This window comes from Pteropus medius, unplaced genomic scaffold (genome assembly GCF_902729225.1).
Source record: "Pteropus medius unplaced genomic scaffold, Ma_sr-lr_union100, whole genome shotgun sequence".
NCBI classification, from domain to species: Eukaryota; Metazoa; Chordata; class Mammalia; order Chiroptera; family Pteropodidae; genus Pteropus; species Pteropus medius.
In genome coordinates, this window is record NW_024350397.1 from 2,485,878 (window position 1) to 2,506,592 (window position 20,715).

A 20,715-nucleotide genomic window follows, 5' to 3' on the forward strand; every position below is an offset into this window, starting at 1 on the left:
GCTTATTTATCTTATCTTCCCCAGAGACAAGCACTTTCAATTCTTAGAGCTGATTCTTACAGGATTTATACCTCCATTTCTACCAATAACATGCACATAATCTTCCTTCTTGATTGTTCGGTTTTAGGCAGTTATCTATTGATTCCCACTGTAAAGGATGGAGATTCATCTCTATTTCTCTATTTCTCAATCGACAAAAATTTTGCTTAATAACTTTTCTGAGTATAGAATTCTAGGTTGAAATTTAAAATCATTGTTCCACTGTCTTCCGGTTTCTAGTTAAGAAATCCAAAGCCACTCATGATCCTTTGTATGCAATTTGTTTTTATTTTTTTCTCTATGGAAACAATGTTTATAAAATTCACAGTAAAGTGTCTCAACTTAATTTCATCCATTTGTCAAGTGTTTAGTGGACCTTTTCAATCTGGAAATTCTTGTATTTTAGATTCTGGAATAATTTCTCCAATTATTTTTCTGAGATTTCCTAATTTACTTTACTCTGTTCTTTTTCCCCTGAACTCTCATTATTCAGATATTTATCTTCCCTGGAAATGGGAATATATATATATTTATATATATATACACACACACACACACACACACACACACACACACACACACACACACATACACATTCTCCATGCTTTACCTCTTTTACTTTTGCTCTTTCTGAAGAAATTCCTTAAGTTTATCTTCTAGAGCTTCAGTTGAGTTCAATCATCATCTTTACCCAACAGACAAGGATCTTTTTAATACAAATCTAATCATGTTTTTCCTATGGTTCAAATTCTTCAGTGGCTCCCTGGTGTCCAAAAGATAAAGCCCAACCTCTTTTGCACAGCACATGAAGCCTTTCACACACTGGCTGGTATGGTTATCACCACTATATTATTAAGAGGTGCACCTAGACGTCAGCCAGGGAGGCCGGCTCTCACATGTCTCCACAATTCTTCATGGAATGGCTTTCTCTTCCACCTTGCTGTATAATTCCTACTCAGCTCTTCTGCAACATCTACCTGGGCAATTAGAAAATTTTCTATTGATCTATCCCATTATCTTCCAACATACTCTGACTGACTCTTAGCACGTGGCACCTATTTAAACTGTCCATTTTCCCCTTAAATTTGTTAGTTTCTTGACGGCAGGGACAATCCTATATTTATCTTTATATTTCCAGAACTTAAAAGTGACTTTGTATATAAGGTTTAATGTTTATTGAATAAATGTCAATAAACCTGTAAAAACAAGAGTCCTAGAAATTATTTAACAATACTTGCACAGTTCCATTTAGTGCTTTTCATAGCAGTTAAATCTTATTTTCAATAGACATTTTCTAAAATTCAGAATCACTTTTTTTAACAAATAGTGTTTCTGAAATCTGAAGGAATGTCTCATTAATTTTGCCACTGCTTACTTGTCTACCACTTAAAATGACAAAAATTGATCAAGTTAATTTTTTTCAGTAATAAATTTTCTTTGATCTCTACAGATTGCCTATTTGTGTTTTTAGAAGGACTGAACCACTCTCCTAAAATGACTTAAAAATTGTAACAGGTAAATGTAAAAAATGTCCTATTTTCCTCAACTTCTGTAATATTAGGCTTGGGGCTTCTAAAATACAATGTTATTTTAGATGTCTATTCCTGGGAAACAATGATTTCCAACATTATCTATGAGACCAAGTTGTTGACAATGCTGCTTTGCTGTTAAAAGGCCCCAGTGCATTTTAGTTAAGTCAAATAAGACCCAAGTTTTAGGTAAGTTTTAACCAACAGGAATCCTCCCATTTCTTATTTATTCAAATGTAGAAGATACAGATGTAAGAAAAATATTTGGTTCTTTCTACATGAAACAGAGCATCTTTGGAGAGTTTCCAGCCTGGCTTCTTAATGCTAAAAGAATGAAGAAGTTGGTCAGGCCAGTGACATTAAAATCATGGTGAAGATGAAAGCATTTCAAAAAAGAATTGTACCATTTGGTAATAAATGACACGCCTCAGTACAATAAATACGATAAAATTAAAAGGCTGTCATTTACATGTCCAGTCCATGATATAGATACAGATCGTGAAAGTTCATTATTTTGCTCCCTTCAATCAGTCTGGCTGCCAGAGTTTCAGTGAAGTTTGGACTTAACTCGTTACTTTGAAATGATCACGATTCCACCGTTCTTGCTCTTCTCTTATCCACATTGTCACACAATCATCTTTAAACCTAGCGGGTTTATAGCAAATTTATATAAGATCATTTTGGATTCCTCACATTCCTTTTCTATCTTAAATCTTACCTGCTGCCAAGTGCCAAAGAGTTTTGGTTTCATCACCATAGACCAGTCAGTGGACCTGGAACAAACTCAAGTTTCTACCGCCTACCTCTCTTCCATTCTAACCCATTTACAACACTTCCAGTACAGTCCATTTCTCTCTGAGCTCTGCTCCCATCTCTAGCTTTCTCCTACTTTATAGATTCTGCTTTAAATTAAAATCCCATCAATTAGCTTTAACAAACTTCTTTGCTCAAATTCCTGCTTACTTCACCCATGTTTTATATTTTTCCATTTTCCTTTGAGTGTGTGAACTGCTGCTTAATAATGATTCTGGTGATTTTTAAAACAATTCAAACGTTCATCTTTTCCCTGGAACACTCTAGTCACAGATTTACCTTTTCGGCATTTCCTACATTTAAAAAAATTCTGTCTCTGAAAGCATTTGTATAACACTTAGGTTACCATAAAATGATTCTCTCCAACATGGAAAAAGCTAAATAAAAATGAGCAAGCCTCCCTCTCATTCCATAACCTCAATTATCCTCCTCAGAGGCAACAACACTTAGCACTTTTGTGGGTATACTATCAGAAGTAGTCATCTGTGTGGCTATCAACTAACATGTTTAGATACATGCTCTACCCACTACCTCCTCTCCCCAAATTAGAGTATATTATACATGCTACTCTTTTTTCACTAATATATTTTTAAGAGCTCTCCATACCAGCATTTATGGAACCCTCCTGATTCCTTTTAGAGTCTGTATAGTATTTCATTGCATGGAACCACAATTTATTAACCAGTCACCTGCTAATTGATAATGAGATTGTTCTCAACCTTTTGCTCTTAACAAGCTGCAGTGTGCATTCTTATACACACATCTTTGCTAACATGTGCAAATCTATCTGTAGGATAAAGTTATAGGAAGAGATTTCTGGGTCCATTTGAAATTTTTATGGATATTGCCGAATTGTCATTCAGAGAAGTTGTACTGATTTATTCAACCATGTCTGAAAGTGCCTCAAAACCACTATTTGCAAAAATTGCTACAGGAATTTTTCAATCAACTATCCAAAAGCTGCAAAGATTTTAGCATGCCTAGATATTTTTCTCAACTCTAGTTGAATATACACATACTGCTCATTGTTGAAATATAAAAACCCTGACAATAAAATGAAAACCAAGTTTCACATTTCAAGGATTTAGAAGGGTGATTGTTTATGAGAAGTCCTTACAGACTAGAAAAGGGAAAGAGTTAGTTGCAAGAGATAGTGCTGTTCCCCAGCATTACTCAAAGTGGGTATTAGTGTCACAGAGCATGGCCCCTTAGTTGGTGTCGGTGTGTTCTTGCTATGAAAATGAAAAGACAAAGTGATTTCCTAATTGAAAAAGACAAATCAGATAAAGTAGTAGGAGGAAAAAAGCTTTACATATTTGAAAAACTAGCCTTTTAAAATGTTTTTCTTTTCAAGACATTACAGAATGTGTAAGTATAGTTTAAAAGTTAATCTCATGGTATAAAAATGGTTACCCTTTGTCTAAAAAAGTGTCTTGACTGAGGTGCTACCAGCTGAGGATCAGGTGAACCCAATTAACCCAATTTTTACTTGTCTGTACTAAGTGGTTTATTTTAGATGTATGCTACTCTTTAAATCCTTTAGGGTATGACATGGCAAAACCATAAACAGGCTATAAAGGTCATGACATTAATTTTCCTGTCATTCTCATGCTTTAAATAGGCATCAAAAACTAAAAGAATCTTGTCCTCTGGGAAGGAAGACAAATCTGAAACTAATTACGGTAGTTATTATCGTAATATTATTAAATTAAACACTGTGACCCTAGCTATCTTTATTTTGGTACCTTTTTTTAACGAATAAACCTTCCTAAATAAGATTATGGCATCCTCTCATAGAGCAAAATGATTCACCAGAGGACTAGTAGAATAGCATAACCACTCAAAAACCTGAGTTTTCACTTACCTAAAACTTAACTAAAAAATTTAATAAGCATACTTGAAATCTTTTTTTGCAGGAAGTGCTGTATGTATTCCAAAGTTTTATTTAAGAAGGAAAAACTTCACAAGAGTAGACTACTGAGCAAGAGTCATATCTGTGTTTACTTGTTTTGTTTCCAATATTTTCCTATTTTGTTGACTGAGGACTTACTCATAACTACTGCAATTTATTTAAACCTAAATGAAAATGAAGGAGCAGGGAATATCCCAGTAACTTCTTTTTCTGCTGAAGTTTCCAATACCCAAACTATTTTAGGCGTTTAGAAGGTAAGGCACTTGAAGAGTATTTGCCATGTGTGTCCTCTAATGCCCTCGAACTGGATTGATACCCACACAGACTATTGGGCTCCTTTCAATCCTTACTAGCGGAGATGAAGGCTGAGGATAGTGACTGATGAGTTTAGGTGGGTGGGAAGGAAAATTAGGCAAGGAAAAGGAATAGCAACATCTGTGTGCAACTAATGAGCAGGGGAAAGAAGAATAAGTAGCAGTCACAAAGAAAGAAAAAGGAAGTGGGAGGGAAAAAGGTACAATGGTAACATTATTTTAAAAGGAGAAATGGCATGTGAAAAAAATACTTAAATTCCAGTTTCTTTTAATATCTCAGAAGATACAGAAACCCATTTAAGAACTAGTTCTTCATGTACTTTCTTGCAGTTAGAAAAGATACTATAGGACTTTCTGTACAATGCTGATAGTCTCGATAACCTCTATTTACTAGTTGTTAAAGGAAAATGTTGCTAGTCGACATTTATAGTTATAAATGTTATATAAATTATAACAGTTTACTAAAATTTAAGCTGAAATATACTTTAAAAGCATCTTTTATTTCTCTAAATTTGAGACTTAATCTTAGAATAAAAATTTCTAATTGCCTCTCTTTGTTTAAGGAGTAAACTGACTATGAGGAGCACCACACTGGAAAGATGATAAAAAATAATGTAGAAGGCAGTAGAGGGCCGTTTTTTATTGCAAAGGTTTCCACATGGTTTACTGTGGATACACAGGGATTCCAATTAAAATGATATGATTAGGAGGGCTTTCTTGATCCTCTATTTTCATGTATTTAACTGTGTTCCTACCATCTATTTCTTTACACTTTATAGATCCACATCTCAAACTACCTTTTGTACTCCAAATGTGTATATTTTCACATTAGCTGATGAAACAGTTGTTTAAGCTCGTGCACGATGGTGCTGTTTGGCAGCCAAGAATTCATGTTGAGGCAGTGGCCATCTTTGTCTGTGCAATAGTGATTTTATAATTATTTGAATATTTCATTACATTTTGCTTTATTTTAGAAAAATTAATGGAGCACAAAAGATTAAATGTAAATGTGGTTAATATAACCAAAAGCACAGGCAACAAAAGTTAAAAATAGACAAATTGTACTACATTAAAATAGAAAGCTTCTACATATCAAAAGAAACAATCAACAGAGTAAGAAGGCAACCTACGGTATAGTAGAAAATATTTGTGAAATCATATATCTGATACGGGAATAATATCCAGACTATATAAAGAACTCCTACAACTCAACAACAAAAAACAAATAACCTGATTAAAAAATGGACAATGGACTTGAATAAACAGTTCTCCAAAGATAATATAAAAATGGTCAGAAAGCATAAAAAAGAAGCTCAATATCACTTACCATTAGGGAAATGCAAATCAAAACCATGATGAGATATCACCTCACATCCATTAGGATGGCTATTATCAAAGAAAAAAAAAATGAAAATAACAACTATGAGGATGTGGAGAAATTGGAACCTTAATGCTCTGTTGGTGGGAATGATAAATGGTGCAACTGCTATAGAAAACAGTATGGTGGTTCCTAAGAAAATTAAAACTAGAACTACCATATTATCCAGCAACTCCAGTTCTGGGTATATATCCAAAAGAAATGAAGGCAAAATCTCAGAGATATATGCACGACCATGTTCTATACAGCAGCACTATTTACAATACCCAAGAAGCAACCCAAGTATCCACTGACAGATGAGTGGATAAACAAAATGTGGTATATACACACAATGAAATATTATTCAGCCTTAAAAAGAAAATGAATTTTGACACATGCTACAACATGGTGAACCTTGAGAACATTATACTAAGTGAAATAAGCCAGTCACAAAAAGACAGGTACTATGTGATTCTACTTATATGATGTATCTAGAGTAGTCAAATTCAGAGAAACAGATCGTAGAATGGTAGCTTCCAGGGGCTGGGGGGAGGGAGAAATAGGAATTTGTGGTTTTATGGGTATAGAGTTTCAGTTTTACAAATGAAAAGTCCTAGAGATGGGTTGCACAACCATGTTAATATACTTAACACTACTGAACTGTACACTTAAAAATGGTTAAGATAATAAATTTTATGTTATGCGTTTTTTTACTACAATTTAAAAAAGTAAATGTGATTATACTAGTAATAGGAAGCAGAGGTCTTGTAAACAACATAACTTTAGGCAAAAATGACAATTGTTCATGATGTTTTAAGTAGGCAAATCTTTAATCTTTATTGGAAGCACAATGGACTTTAGTTAAGCATGTATATGAAAAAATGAAATTAAAGGATATTTACAAAGTATACTATATTTATACTATGCATATATCTATAACAAAAAATGATGCATTAAGAAATTGTATAATGTTTTACTCTGGAATATCTTCTTATATAGCATTACACACTTAACTTCTATGCATTTTTTGAGGAATATAATTTGTACAAAAGTAAATAGTGCCTATAAATAGGAAGCACCAGCCTAGGGCTGCTCAGACAACTTTCTATTTTCCCAAAACATATATCACCCCATGTTCTCTGGTGAGTTTATCAGAGAGGCAGGGGGTTTCTAGGTAATCTTTGTTCATATGGTTACTTTATAACATTAGCAGCCCACAAACAACCCAGGAAAAGTACTTCAATACATAACATCTTCTGAGCTCCAAGTTGGCTCAGGTAGGGGTTGGTACCCACTCCCACCTTTGGTCTCCTTTGACAAACTGCCACTTCAGCTACCCCCCCCATTCCCCAAGCTCTGGCACTATCAAAACTGAGTTGAGGGAATCAAATTAACTCAAGTGATTCCAGATTAAAACAACTGTAGGCATCTCAGAGATTAGCTGTAAACTCCTCAATTAGCTTTGAGATTAAAGCATCAAGGCCTTTTATTCTTGGGCTCCCCAAGACTTAGGTCTGTATTCACAACGCAGACAGTGAGATAAGCAGACAGGCGTGAGAGTGGGTGGCAGGCACTGCTCTGGGGCATGCAGGGCCTTGTGGGGCTTCTCTTGGGAACATTCAGTTACATTTTAAGGATCTAAAATGATGGCAAAGATTGTACACCTACAGATTATATCCTCTAACAATCACACAGCAAGAAATCCTCAAACCGAAAGAAAACTAATGGGAAATCTTTTCATTTCAATCTCCAACACTGATATTACAAAATCAATTGGTTGTTGCTATAAATAACCTAAACATTCAGTTTCTCTATAAATGACTGGGTGGGGGATCAATTTTAGTCTAATTATGTAAAGGCGTATAAAAATAAAAGGATAATTTCAAAGGATAAGAAACTGCTAAGGGTGGCTGCTTCTGGAAAGAGGAAAATTGGGAGGCACTTTTGGGAGGGTGATTGCCTTTCCACTCTGTACTCTTTTGTAAAACTTTTGAATATTTCACCTTGTGGATATATTACTAAAAACATTATCAATGATATGAGCAAGAAGAATGAAGTAGATCTAGAAAGACAGGTGGTTCTCAACAAACACTGGCAGGGAAAGATGTTCATGAAATAACAAGTGAAGCAAACTGGGAGAGTGGGTGTGTTCTGATCCCATCTGTCTTAAAAAAAACCTGTATTCTCACAGAGAAACATCAGTTTGTCATCACTGAGTACCTTTGGTACTTGGCTGGTGGAACTTCCCCTTTTTCTTTGTACATTGTGTGTGTATGTATGTGTGTCTGTGTGTACAGCTGACCTTTGAACACCATGGGTTTGAAATGCGTAGGTCTACTTATTTGCAGATATTTTTCAATAAATATATTGAAAAAATTTTTGGAGATTTTCTCACTACCACGAAGCAATTGTTATCAATTACACTAGGCTATCATAAAGCAATCATGGTGCTGCTTCTTCATTATCAAGCATGAATTGTTATACCTGTAAATAAATACGAATTTCTTTTTCATGTTACCTTATCATTCTTGATGTCTATTGTTAGTAATATGTATAACATCTACAGTGTTTTGCACTACATAAGATAGTATTAATGTAAGTAGTGACAGATGATTCATCTTGTAAATAGATGACATAAATTTACAGTATCGATAAAAATAATATAGTACTGTAAATGTATTTTTCTTATGATTTTCTTTATAACTTTATAACATAACAGAATACAGTATATATGTAACATGCAAAATAATGTTAATTGACTGTTTATGCTATCAATAAGGTTTCCATTCACCAGTAGGCTATTAGTGAAGTTTTGGGGAGTCAAAAATTATATGCAGGTTTGACTGCTGGGGGTCAGTGCCCCTGCATTGATCAAGGGTCAAATGTACACAGACATCTATTTCTCAATTAAATACAATAGATAACTGTTCTAAAAGTGTGAGAAAAAAACCCTACTTAGAATCTACTTTAAAACACATTTTGTTCAAGAAATACAAATAAATATTTTGATTTTCAAGTAGTAATTAACACACTAAATGGTAGTCTTTTCTCACTTTTTGTATTTTCCTCATCCCAAATTCACAGTGACCATAGTCTCAATAAATAACTTTGTCAAAATCAAATGCATGAGGCTCGTAAATTCATCATCTAATATCTATCAATAAAAAGCAATTAGTATATTATGCCTATATGAATAAGATAGACATTAGATGTAATTTCTTAAAATTCTTGTTTCACTATGTTATCTCAAAACGCTGCTTAGTAAGATACATTTAGTTAAGGATGGATTTTCAAAATCAGCATAAAACTCAAAAAAAATTGTCTAAAGAAACAATATTTCTTACTCTCTCCAATTAGTTTAGACCCTTTTAGTCTATGTTCCTATTGCCCAGTTTAATTCTCCTTTTCCAACACTGATCATACTTATATTAAGGTAATGTCTATCTTCCCTGACAGACTCGAAACTCTATTAGGGCAGGTTCCTGGTCTGTCTTGTTCCTATCAGTCCCAGGGCCTCAGAGGGAAGAAGTCTTCCAAAAGTATTTGATAAATATACTTTCAAAGACATAAGCCTAAACAAAAGGAATTGCAAGATTTACAGATATTCAAGGGCAAAACAGATCCTAAGTAAAGATTATGTAATCAATCAAAAAAGATACATATCACAGTTAAAAATAGCATGAGGATCAAAGAAAAAGTTATTTGCCTGAATGATCAGTCTGACAAAATCAAAGCATATGTTCACTATGCACAATTACTAAAAGCCTCAAGAGTTTCAACTATCTTATAAATATAAGGCTCTGAGTCACCAAGCCTTAAAAAAAAAATAACCACAAGTAACTTTTGAAATGGGATTCTAATACTATATTCTTAAAATATGTTATCATCGAAAAATTCATCTTATTAGCTAATTGTTTCAGAATTCATTTTACTTCAAGAATCTTTGAAAAAGATTATGGGATGGCAAATAGCCTCATACACACACACACATATACACAGTTGGATTTTCATTTTGATAATTCCTGAGAGGAATCCAAATCATAATACTCTTTACTGAATGTATGGTTTTTGGCATATCTTCACTTATACAATCTACTAGAATTGAATTAAATCTACTCATGAACGTGTATGCCAGTTTCAATACGTGGAAACTTGTATGCCAGTTTCAATAGGAGTGTCATTGTTCCTAGGCCCTCTCAGTGACAGAGCTAGAAATATATGTAGGTATCCTAATCCATGCATATATAAACATCTGTGTATTTCTATATCTTTTTATCTGTGTGTGTGTATAAAAAACCATGAGTTCATACTGATAACTCTAATCAAATCTACAGAGTGTATCCTAGAAAGTTACACTTTTTCTAAATCAAAAGTTTTCTGCCACAAGGCTAATTAAAGTCACACACTTTTTTTATACAAGCTTACATGTCTGTCAAAGTAGGATAGTATAAAAGGCATGAGTTCACTCATTCGATCAATAACCCCACAAGGCAGGCATTAGAAAACTATTTCTGCAAAAGGCCATATAGTAAATATTTTCAGTTTTGTGAGCCCTACAGTCTTTGTCACGACTACTCCTTTCTGATGTTGTAACATGAAAACAGCCCTATACAATAGAAATGACTAAATGTGGCTGTGTACCAATAAAACATTTTTTATTTATGAATACTGAAATTTTAATTTTATATAATTTTCATGTGTCAGAAAATACTATCTTCTTTTGATTTTTTTTTCAATAATTTAGAAATGTAAAAACCATTCTTAGCTTACAAGCCATACAAAAACAGGCTCAGTTGGGCCTGAGAGCCACAGTCTGCGATCTCCTGACCTAAATCAACTCTTTAGTAAACCTGACTTATTTCAGTTACTTACTATCTGTGTAACTTTGTCCCTACTCCACCAAAAAGGCCTAAACAACAAACAAAATCAACAAAACAACAACTACAACTGACTTACTTTAATTTTCAAGTGGGAGTTAGAGAGCTATTTTATTGGTGTAACAACAGTAGCAGCAACTAACATTTATTTTGAGCTTACTGTGTTCTAAAGTGTCCTAAGTATTTTTAATATGTGCTAATTTATTTAATTCTCACCACAGCCTTGGAATGGGTATTTTATAATCACCACTTTACATATAAGGAACTGGAGGTTAAGTAACTTACCTAAGCTCACAGAGCTAGTCAATGGTGGAGCTGAAATTTGAAGCTAGGCACTGGGTTCTGCTCTTAACAATGCCTCTAATCTCGAAATTTCCCCAATCTTTCCTTAAAGTTCCCGTTTCAAATAACAATTCTTAGAAATTAAAGCACACAATAGAATAAGCACCTACGGAAAACAATGTAATATAGTTAATGGTTATTAGTAAAGAGCTAATCTTTAGATTAAGCCTATATTGACAGCAAGAAAAATGGAAACTTGATTCAAATGGATGCAAGCTTCAGTGTTATGGAAAAGTTGGGAATAATAGTCTTTGACTCTCCCCTGTGTGTGCTGGCTCACCAGAATAAACATTAGTGAAAATGCCCCAGAAGAGGGTTGCAAAAGGCAGGTCACTATGATTTTCTCTAAATGATTCTTAATTCTCCTAATTTAAATTTGCCTCAAGCTTTGCTTACTCGAATGGCATTTATAGATCCATAAAGTTTGTCTATTACTGGTACATTAGCAATAAAACAGTAATCATGATACCTTTCTTGTAACAGCTACAGTGTAACTTAAATCACAACCCATTTGCATGACCCATTTTCCTCTCCAGGTCTTTACCTGACAGTTGGTTCTGTGTGGTGACATTCCAAATCCAAGTAGATGCCGAATAACTAACTCTTCAAGAGTCATTTGAAAAAAAAAGATTTAGAGTATAGATAAAAATTTATTTCAGTACAGTCTTAAATTGCCAAAGTAGATTTTAGAAATTATAATAAAACACTTTTACTCTACATAACTGCAGTATAAAAAGCTCTTTGAAAAACTTGACATTTAAAGACTTTGGCTAGCCAAGGAAATAAGAATGAATTAAAATTGAATTCATTCCAGTTACTCTTCATTGGAAGGTAGTTACTCGCCAAAAATTTACTTCAGAGTCTATTAGCATTACTTACATCAAAATGAGGAAACTTAAATGGTAGATGGTCTCTATAGCACTGGGGATCGTCAGCAAGGTCAAGTACATTACAATAAGGCACTGAGGATTACAGGACAAAATAGACTCCTAGAGCAAAATACATCTGGCAAATATATTTTTAAAAATGTCTAGTTTTCTCAAATTCCTGTTTTTTACTTTCCCAAAATATCTGCTATCAGTAAATTATGTAGTTCTATATTATGTGTGAAAAGCTATTTCTTGACAGAAAAAAAAAATCCATTCATGTTACTAGAAGTCGTTCCTAACAAAATGTACACTGAAGGAAAGTCTCTGCCTTAGAGATGGCCCTCCCGCCCATTCACTTTCAAAAGTCCAACATCTAGGAGTCCTGCTTTACACCTCTTCTCCCTCACTTCCCAGATGTAGGCTTTCACCAAATCATGTCAATATGTCCTAAAAAGCCCTCAGATACGTCCATTTCTTCTCATCTGTGCTATCAACTGGTACCGGTTGCCATATCCTTTCCTGCCACGACAACTGAATACTCTTTTCACTGCTTTCTCTACTGCTTCTTCTCTAACTAGCACAGCCAGTAATGTTTTCAAAACAGAAATCAGAACAAGCTACCTCAGACTGAAAACCATGAGAAGCCATAACGTGCCCATGAGGTACTGCACAGTCGAGTCGTGGCCTGCTTTTCAGTTTCATCCTGTATTCCTCACTTTCTGTGTCCCAGTCACACTAGCCTTCCTTCAGTTTTCTGAACATACCTTGGCTCTGTCGACAGTCTTTATACATGCTGGTCCCCTTCCCTGTAATGCTTCTTTTCTTCTCAATAACTTGGGTTCATCCTTTGGATCTCTAGGCAATATCACCTCCTTATCTCTGACCTAGTCTGGCTCAGATATTCCTGTTAATAATCTCTGTGAATCCTGAATCTTTTCTTTCAGGAATTTATCACAATTATAATTTTACTTAGATGATGCCTAGTACCCCCAACAGATAAGAAGTTCTAGAAGGAAGGGTTCACATTCGTGTTCATATGGTACCCTAAGCATCTTCACAATAACAGAACACCTAGGAGGAGCTCAGTTAATACTAATTTATATTTCTGATATAATTCACATACCAAAAAATTCACCTTTTTAAAGTGTACCATTTATTGTTTTTTAGTATATTCACAAAGTTGTACAACTATCACCACCATCTAATTCCAGAATATCACCCAAAAGGAAACCTCATACCATTAGCAGTCACCCCATCCCTTTTCCCTCAAAATCTTTAATCTACTTTCTGTCTCTGTAGATTTGCCTATTCTAGAAATTTCATATAAATGAAATCATACAACATGTGGCCTTTTGTGTCTTCTTTTACTTGGCATAATTGGAGAAATATCTATTTAAATTCTTTGCCTATTTTTAAATTGGGTCATTTTTCTTTTTGTTGTTGAGTCCTAAGAGTTCTTCATATATTCTTGATTAAAGTCGTTCAGCAGATACCTGCTTTGCAAATATTTTCTCCCTTTCTTTGGGTTGTCTTTTCATTTTCTTGATGGTGTCCTTTGAAGCACAAAAGTTTTAAATTTTGATGAAGTCCAGCTTATGTATTTTTCTTTTGTTGCTTGTGATTTTCAGGTCAATCTAAGAAACCACTGCCTAAACCAAAGTCACAAAGATTTCAGCCTAAGTTTTCCTTTCAGAGTTTTATACAGTTTTAGTTATACCTCTTACAATTAGGTCTTTTATCCATATTGAGTTAATTTTTGTATATAATGTAAGGCAGGGGTCCTCTTTGATTCCTTTGCATGTGGATAACCAGATATTTGAGGACCACTGCTGCCAATACTATTTTTTTGCTCCATTGAATTGTCTTGACACCTTTGGTGAAAATCAATTAAGAGTTTATTTGGACTTTTAATATTATACCATTGATCTATATGTCTATGCTTTTGTCAGTACCACTCCATCTTGTTTATTATAGCTTTATATTAAGTTTTGAAATTGAGAAGTGTGTCTTCCTTTCTATTCTTTTTAAGATTATTTTGGCTATTATGGGTATCTTGAATTTCCATATGAATTTTAGGATCAGCAGATCAATTTCTACAAAACAGAGACAGCTGGGATTTTCATAGATTGCATTACATTGTTGATTAATTTGGGAATATTGCCATATTAACAATGTTAAGTCTTCCAATTCAATAACAAAGGATATCTTCCAATTTATTTACATCTTTACATTCTATCAACAATGTTTTTAAATTTCAGTGTACAAGTCTTTCACCTCTTTTGTTAAACTTATTGCTAAGTATTTATTCTTTTGATGCCATTGTAATTTTATTTTTCTTAAGTTCTTAATTATAATATAGAAATATAATTGATAATTATACTAATCTTGTATCTTTTAGCCTTGTGACCTCATTTATTAATCCTAACAGTTTTTTAGTAGATTCCTTGAGGTTTTTTATATACAAGATCTCGTCATCTGCAAATAGAGAGTTTTACTACTACTTTTCCAATTTAGATGCCTTTTTATTTCTTGCCTAACTGCCCTGGTTAGAAAGTCTTCTATAGTGTTGAAATAGAAGAGGCAAGAGACTACAGCCTTGTCTTGTTCCTGACTTTAAGAGGAAAGTTTTCACCAATAAGTAGATGATTAGCTGTGAGACTTTCATAGATTCCCTTCCTTATGTTAAGGAAGTTCCTGTCTACTTCTATGTTGTTGAGTATTTCCATTATAAAAGAGACTTGCATTTTGTCAAATGCTTTTTCTGTGTCTATTAAGATGATCATATGGCTTTTGTTCTTTGTTCTATTAATATAATGTATTACATTGATTGTTTTTCTTATGTTAAACCAACCTTGCATTTTTAAGATCTATGCCAATTGGTCTTTGTTTGTAATTCTCTTTACATGTTAGTAGATTTGGTTTACTAATATTTTGTTGAGAACCTTTTGCATCTATATTCATAAGGGATATTGGTCTGTAGTTTTCTTGTGTTGTCTTTGTCTGGTTTTGGCATTAGGGTTAATATTAGCCTAATAGAATGAATTGAGAAGTATTTTCTCCACTTCTAAATTTCAGAAGACTTTGTGAAGACGTATTAATTCTTGTTTAAATCTTTGATAAAATTCACATGTAAAGCCTTCTGAACCTGGGCTTTTCTTCGTTGGAACTTTTTTTTATTATAATTCAAGTGCTTTACTTGTTATAGGCTCTGATTTTCTATTTCTTCTCGAGTTAGTTTTGGTAGTTTTTTTTTTTAGGAATTTGTCCATTTCATCCAAACTACTAATATTTTGGCATGCAATTGTTCCTAGTGTTCCTTTTTTATTTTTGTAAGGTTGGTAGTAGAGAACTTGAATGTTCTTTTTTTTCTTGGCCATTCTAAAGGTTTGTCAATTTTATTGATCTTTCAAAGAATAAAATTTTGCTTCCATCAATTTTCTCTATTTCTTTTTTATTCTCTATTTCATTTATGTATGCTTTAAGTTTTATTATTTTCTTCCTTCTGTTTGCTTTGCTTTACTTCTTTTTGTAGGTCTTTAAGGTGAAAGGTTTGGTTATTGATTTTAGATCTTCCTTTTTTAACAAAATGTCAATTTTTATAGCTATAAATTGCCCTCTAGACATTGCTTTCTTTAGCTGCATCCTAAATTTTAGTATATTTTAGGTTAATTTATATCAAGGTATTTTCTAATTTCCCTTGTGATTTCTTTGTTGACCTATTCGCTATTTAGGAATATATTGTTTAATTTCAACATATTTGTGCATTTCCCAAATTTTCTTCTTACTTATTTCTAATTGTATTCTATGTGGTCAGAGAACATAGTTTGCATGATTTTGACCCCTTTTACATTTACTGAGGTTTGTTTTATGGCATAACAGTTTATCCTAGAAAAAGACTGATATTGCATTGAAAAGAATGTGTATTCTGTTCCATATATGTCTTGTAGATCTACATGATTTACAGGGTAGGAACGGAACCCAAGCTGTTTTGGTGTATTCAAGAGAATGTTCTCCTTTTTAAGTGTTCAGCACTCCATCTATTCTCCCCCTGATGATAAGAGGCATGACAGTAAAGTACTCATTTTGGATTTGCTATAGATACATCTCTTCTGAAGAATTCTAAGGAGAGCAAAGTAGAAAATAGAGCTGTTCTATCTTTCCTGATTAATTTCATATTTATCATATGGGCATGGTGTAAACAGATGACTACAAAGCACTCTGCAAATAAAATGTTAATACAAGTGCACAGTGAAATGTGACAATGTCATTTCAAACTACTATTGAAATTTAGTTTGCCCAAGAACTTTCTGAAAGATCACATCAGTTGATAAAGCAAAAATAAATTTTATGCTTAAGAAATTTCATTTAAGATATGTACTTTGGGAAGTAGTATCCATTACAGATTTTTTAGGTTAATTTATATCCCATCTGATCTCAGAAGCTAAGCAGGGTTGAGCCTGGTTAGTACTTGGATGGGACACTACCACCTAGGAAGACCAGGTGCTGTAAGCGTCAAAAATAAAAAATAAAGGATTATAAAGTGACAAAGTCCTCGCAATCTGTGAGGTCAACCAAGTGTTGCCTCATCTAAAAAAATAAAAAAAATAAAAGATAAAACCACAAAACAATATTATTTGTATATCATGACACATTTACATTTATTGGGGAGGGGGGAAGTAAAATATTTAGGAAAATCCATGAAGATATTTGACTTATTCTACTGTACCATACAAAAACTTACCACTTTAGTAAAATACTAAGATTTTTCAAAGTATATGTATGTGCATATCACTTAAATAATGATTACTGAATTATATAAAGTTACAAATCTAAATATGTGCTTAACTTTTAGCTCTGATTATTATTATAATCAACACTCAGCACCTCACACATAATTTCTGTGAGCTGCTACTAAGTCATTGCCGTCTTTACTTGGGCAACAGGAAAATTAGACTCCAAAAATACATCAAAAGTCTCTAACTGAATAAAATACAGAACACCTGGTTCTGGGTTGAGATTTTTATAGTTCCAAAAAAATAAAACCCAAAGCCCAAACCTAATACTTGAAATGATAAATCTCAGAAAATAACTTTTTACTTTTAGTTTCCTAGTCGTCATTCCTACTTACTCTTCATTTTTACCCTGAATAACTGCCTTTATATCATATGTCTTCTTACTGAAAGTAATAAAAGTACTTTTTCATACTGCATAGTGAATCATTTTCAAACTTGTAAGGAGTAGTGTTAATGATATAAGGGTGCTTTCCATTCCAAATTAATGACACTAAACCATATGATCTAACTAAGTGAGAAAAAGTTAAGTATGACAAAAGTATTTTAGAAGGAGCTGTGGCTTATGCAGTCATGGTAACCACTAGGGAGCACAAGCCTGAATCTAAAAATATATTTTTCAGGCTGGTACATCATGCCTTTTTCCAATTTTGATAACTACATCACAATATTACTCACACAACTACTGTACACATAGATGGCAGTGATAATAATAGAGATGCAAAAAGATTTTTGAAACTGTCTTCATGACCAAAATAAAGCAAATGGCAGGCCCATTTATTCTTATTCACAGTATACCTGGCTAGATCGTTTTTCACATTAGTTCCTAAGGCTCCCTAGGCCCAACTGAGCACTCCTGGAGAAGAAAGATCCTAGAACTCTCCACATTCTACCTACACCTGGGACACTCTGGATGCAGAAAGACAGCACAGTTACCACATGAGAGAGTAGAGAAGAAGGTTCAACTGAGGCTATAGGCACAGAAAAGAGGAAAGACCATATTCAAAGTGGTCACAGACTGCAAGCAGCAAGACTCTCTGGAGAGACAGATGGAGAATATTAGGGTTAATGAAGGCAAGAGCTGACTGAGTGCTTGGGAAGAGAGAAGAGGACCAAGCTTTAGCAAATGCCCAGACCCCTGTAGTTCTCCAGTACATGTCTAGAAAACTCTGGAAGAACAAAACATCTCTTCCTCTACTCTCAGCAAAAAGCCTCCTACAAACATAGGTGGGTAAAGAGGCAATGATATAGAAGGAGACAGCTGCAGGCACTTCCCAACTTGAATATATTGAAAAGGGGACCCATTCAGTATGAAAGATTCTCAGCAGGGGTTTGGTAGCATGGAGGATGGAGAATTACGATCTTATAAAGGGAGCAGAGAGGGGCTTTATCTGTTTGTACTGATATGTCACTCTCTTGAGAATAACTGTTTTAAACAGAATATTTGTTTAAAACTTATATCTACAGAAACACATTATCTTTTACCTACTCTTGATAAAAACAGTGAAAATAAAACATAATTTTAAAAGTATTTTTAAAAGGATTTTGTGTAAACATTGTGTTTCCTAAGCCAATTCTAAATTAAGAGTTAAAACTACAGCTATTGTATTCAATCTATCTTTCTTATAAAAAAAAAATCAAGATTAAATATTATGTACTCTAGAAGTGAAAATATCCAGGGGAATCACTACAAAAGTATCAAAATCTTTGAGCAATGTGGTTCCAGCAAACAGAAATTTTCATAATTAAAAAAAATGAGAATAAATATAATACTTCAATTATGATTCATACTTCTCAGTTACATTAAATAAATAAAAAGTTCAAATGGGTAAGAGAAAGCAATCCTCCTGGCAGGTTAAAAACGTGGGAGTCACTGTTATTTCAATAAGAACATTTATCTATTAAATAAAGGTATGCAAAAATCATATGAAGTTTTACTAAAAACCAAGTAAAACATGTTCCACAGTATCAATAGAGCTGTCTTCCAGATTCATACATGTTAGCAAAAATGACAGGATTTCCTTCTTTTTAAAGGCTGAATGATATCCATTATATATACACCATATTTTCTTGACAAATTTATCCCTTGGTGAACAGTTAGGTTGTTTCCATACTTTGGCTATTGTGAATTATGCTGTAATGAACATGGGAGTACAGATGCCTCTTTGAGATAATGATTTCATTTCCTTTGGATATATTCCCACAATGGGATCATATTTTATGGTAGTTCTATTTTTAATTTCTTGAGTAACCCATTTACAGTTTTCCAAAATGGCTATACCAGTTTACATTCCCGCCAACTAAATAAAAAGGGTTCCCTTTTCTCCACATCCTAACCAGCATATATCTCTTGTTTTTTGATAATGGCCATCCTAACAGGTGTAAGGTGATAACTTACTGTGGTTTTCATTTATATTTCTTTGATGGTTAGTGATGTTGAGCACCTTTTCACGTACCCATTGGTCATTTGTGCATCTTTCAAAAAATGTCTATTCAGTTCCTCTGCCCATTTTTAAATTGAGTTATTTGTTTTGTTTTTTTTTGCTATTGAGCTGTATGTGTTCCTTGCTTATTTTGGATATTAATCCCTTATGGAATATGTGGTTTGCAAATAATTTCTCCCATTACATAGGCTGTCATTTCATTTTGTTGATGGTTTCCTTTGCTGTGCAGAAGCTTATTAGTTATTAGTCCCACTTGTTTATTTTTGCTTTTGTTGCCTTTGCTTTTGATGTCAAATCCAAAAAAAAAAAAAAAAACATAGTCAAGACAAATGCTGAGGAGTTTATCCCCTATGTTTTCTTCTAGGAGTTTTGTGGTTTTAGTTCTGACATTCAAGTTTTTAATCCATTTTGAGTGAATTTTGATGTCTGGTGTAGGACTGGGGCCTGATTTCATCCTTTTACATGAGGCTATCCAGTTTTCCCAACACCACTTATTGAAGAGACTATCCTTTCCCCATTGTATATTCTTGGCTTTTTCAAAAATTAATTGAATATATATATATGTAAAGATATGTTTAGATGTGTGTGTGTGTCTTGTGTGTGCGTGTGTGTGTGTGTGTGTGTGTGTGTGTTTCTGGGCTCTCTATTCTGTTCCATTGATCTGCATGTGCCTGTTTTTATGCCAATACCATACTGTTTTGAATACTAAAGCTTTGTAATACAGTTCGAAATCAGGGAATGTGATGCTTCCAGTTTTGTTCTTTCTCAAAATTGCTTTGGTTGGCTATTCAGGATCTTTTGTGGTTTCATAAAAATTTTAGGATTATTTGTTCTATTTCTGTGAAAATGCCATTGGAATTTTTAGAGGGATTGTACTGAATCTATAGATTGCTTTGGGTAGTATGGACATTTTAACAATATCAATTCCTCCAATCCATGAGCATGGAATATCTATTTTTTGTGTGTCTTCTTCATTCTTTCATCAGTGTTTTATACTTTTTAGTGTATGGCTTTTTCATCTCCTTGATTAAATTTATTCTTCTAAGTATTTTATTCTTTTTGCTACAACTGTAAATAAGATTGTTTTCTAATTTCTTTTTTGTTATAGTTCATTATTAGTGTATAGAAACACAACTGATATTCCTATATTGATTTTGTATCCTGAAACTTTACTAAATTTGTTCTATTTAGAGCTAACAATTCTTCCTTTAGTGGAGCTTGTCAACTATGGCCTTCATTAGGTTGAGGTACATTTTTCTATATCCACTTTCTTGAGAGTTTTCTATCATAAAAGAATGCTGATTTTGTCAAATGACTTTTCTGCAATGATCACATGATTTTTACCCTTCATTTTTCACATTGATTGATTTGCAGCTATTGAACCGTCCCTGCATCCCTGGAATAAATCCCAGTCGATCATGGTGTATAA

General features: G+C 33.5%; 1 protein-coding gene across 17 annotated transcripts in view; it reads right to left on the minus strand.

Annotated features, from left to right (window-relative positions):
* ZNF438 (zinc finger protein 438) overlaps nt 1-20,715 on the minus strand; it is a 152,912-nt gene that overhangs the window by 28,036 nt on the left and 104,161 nt on the right. Inside the window, exon 6 of one of the 17 annotated variants that reach the window (XM_039839737.1) lies at nt 5,935-5,993. The exons of the other annotated variants lie outside the window; for them this stretch is intronic. The gene's annotated coding sequence lies outside the window, so the exon portion shown is untranslated. The remainder of the gene's footprint in view (nt 1-5,934; nt 5,994-20,715) is intronic. 17 annotated transcript variants of the gene reach the window in all.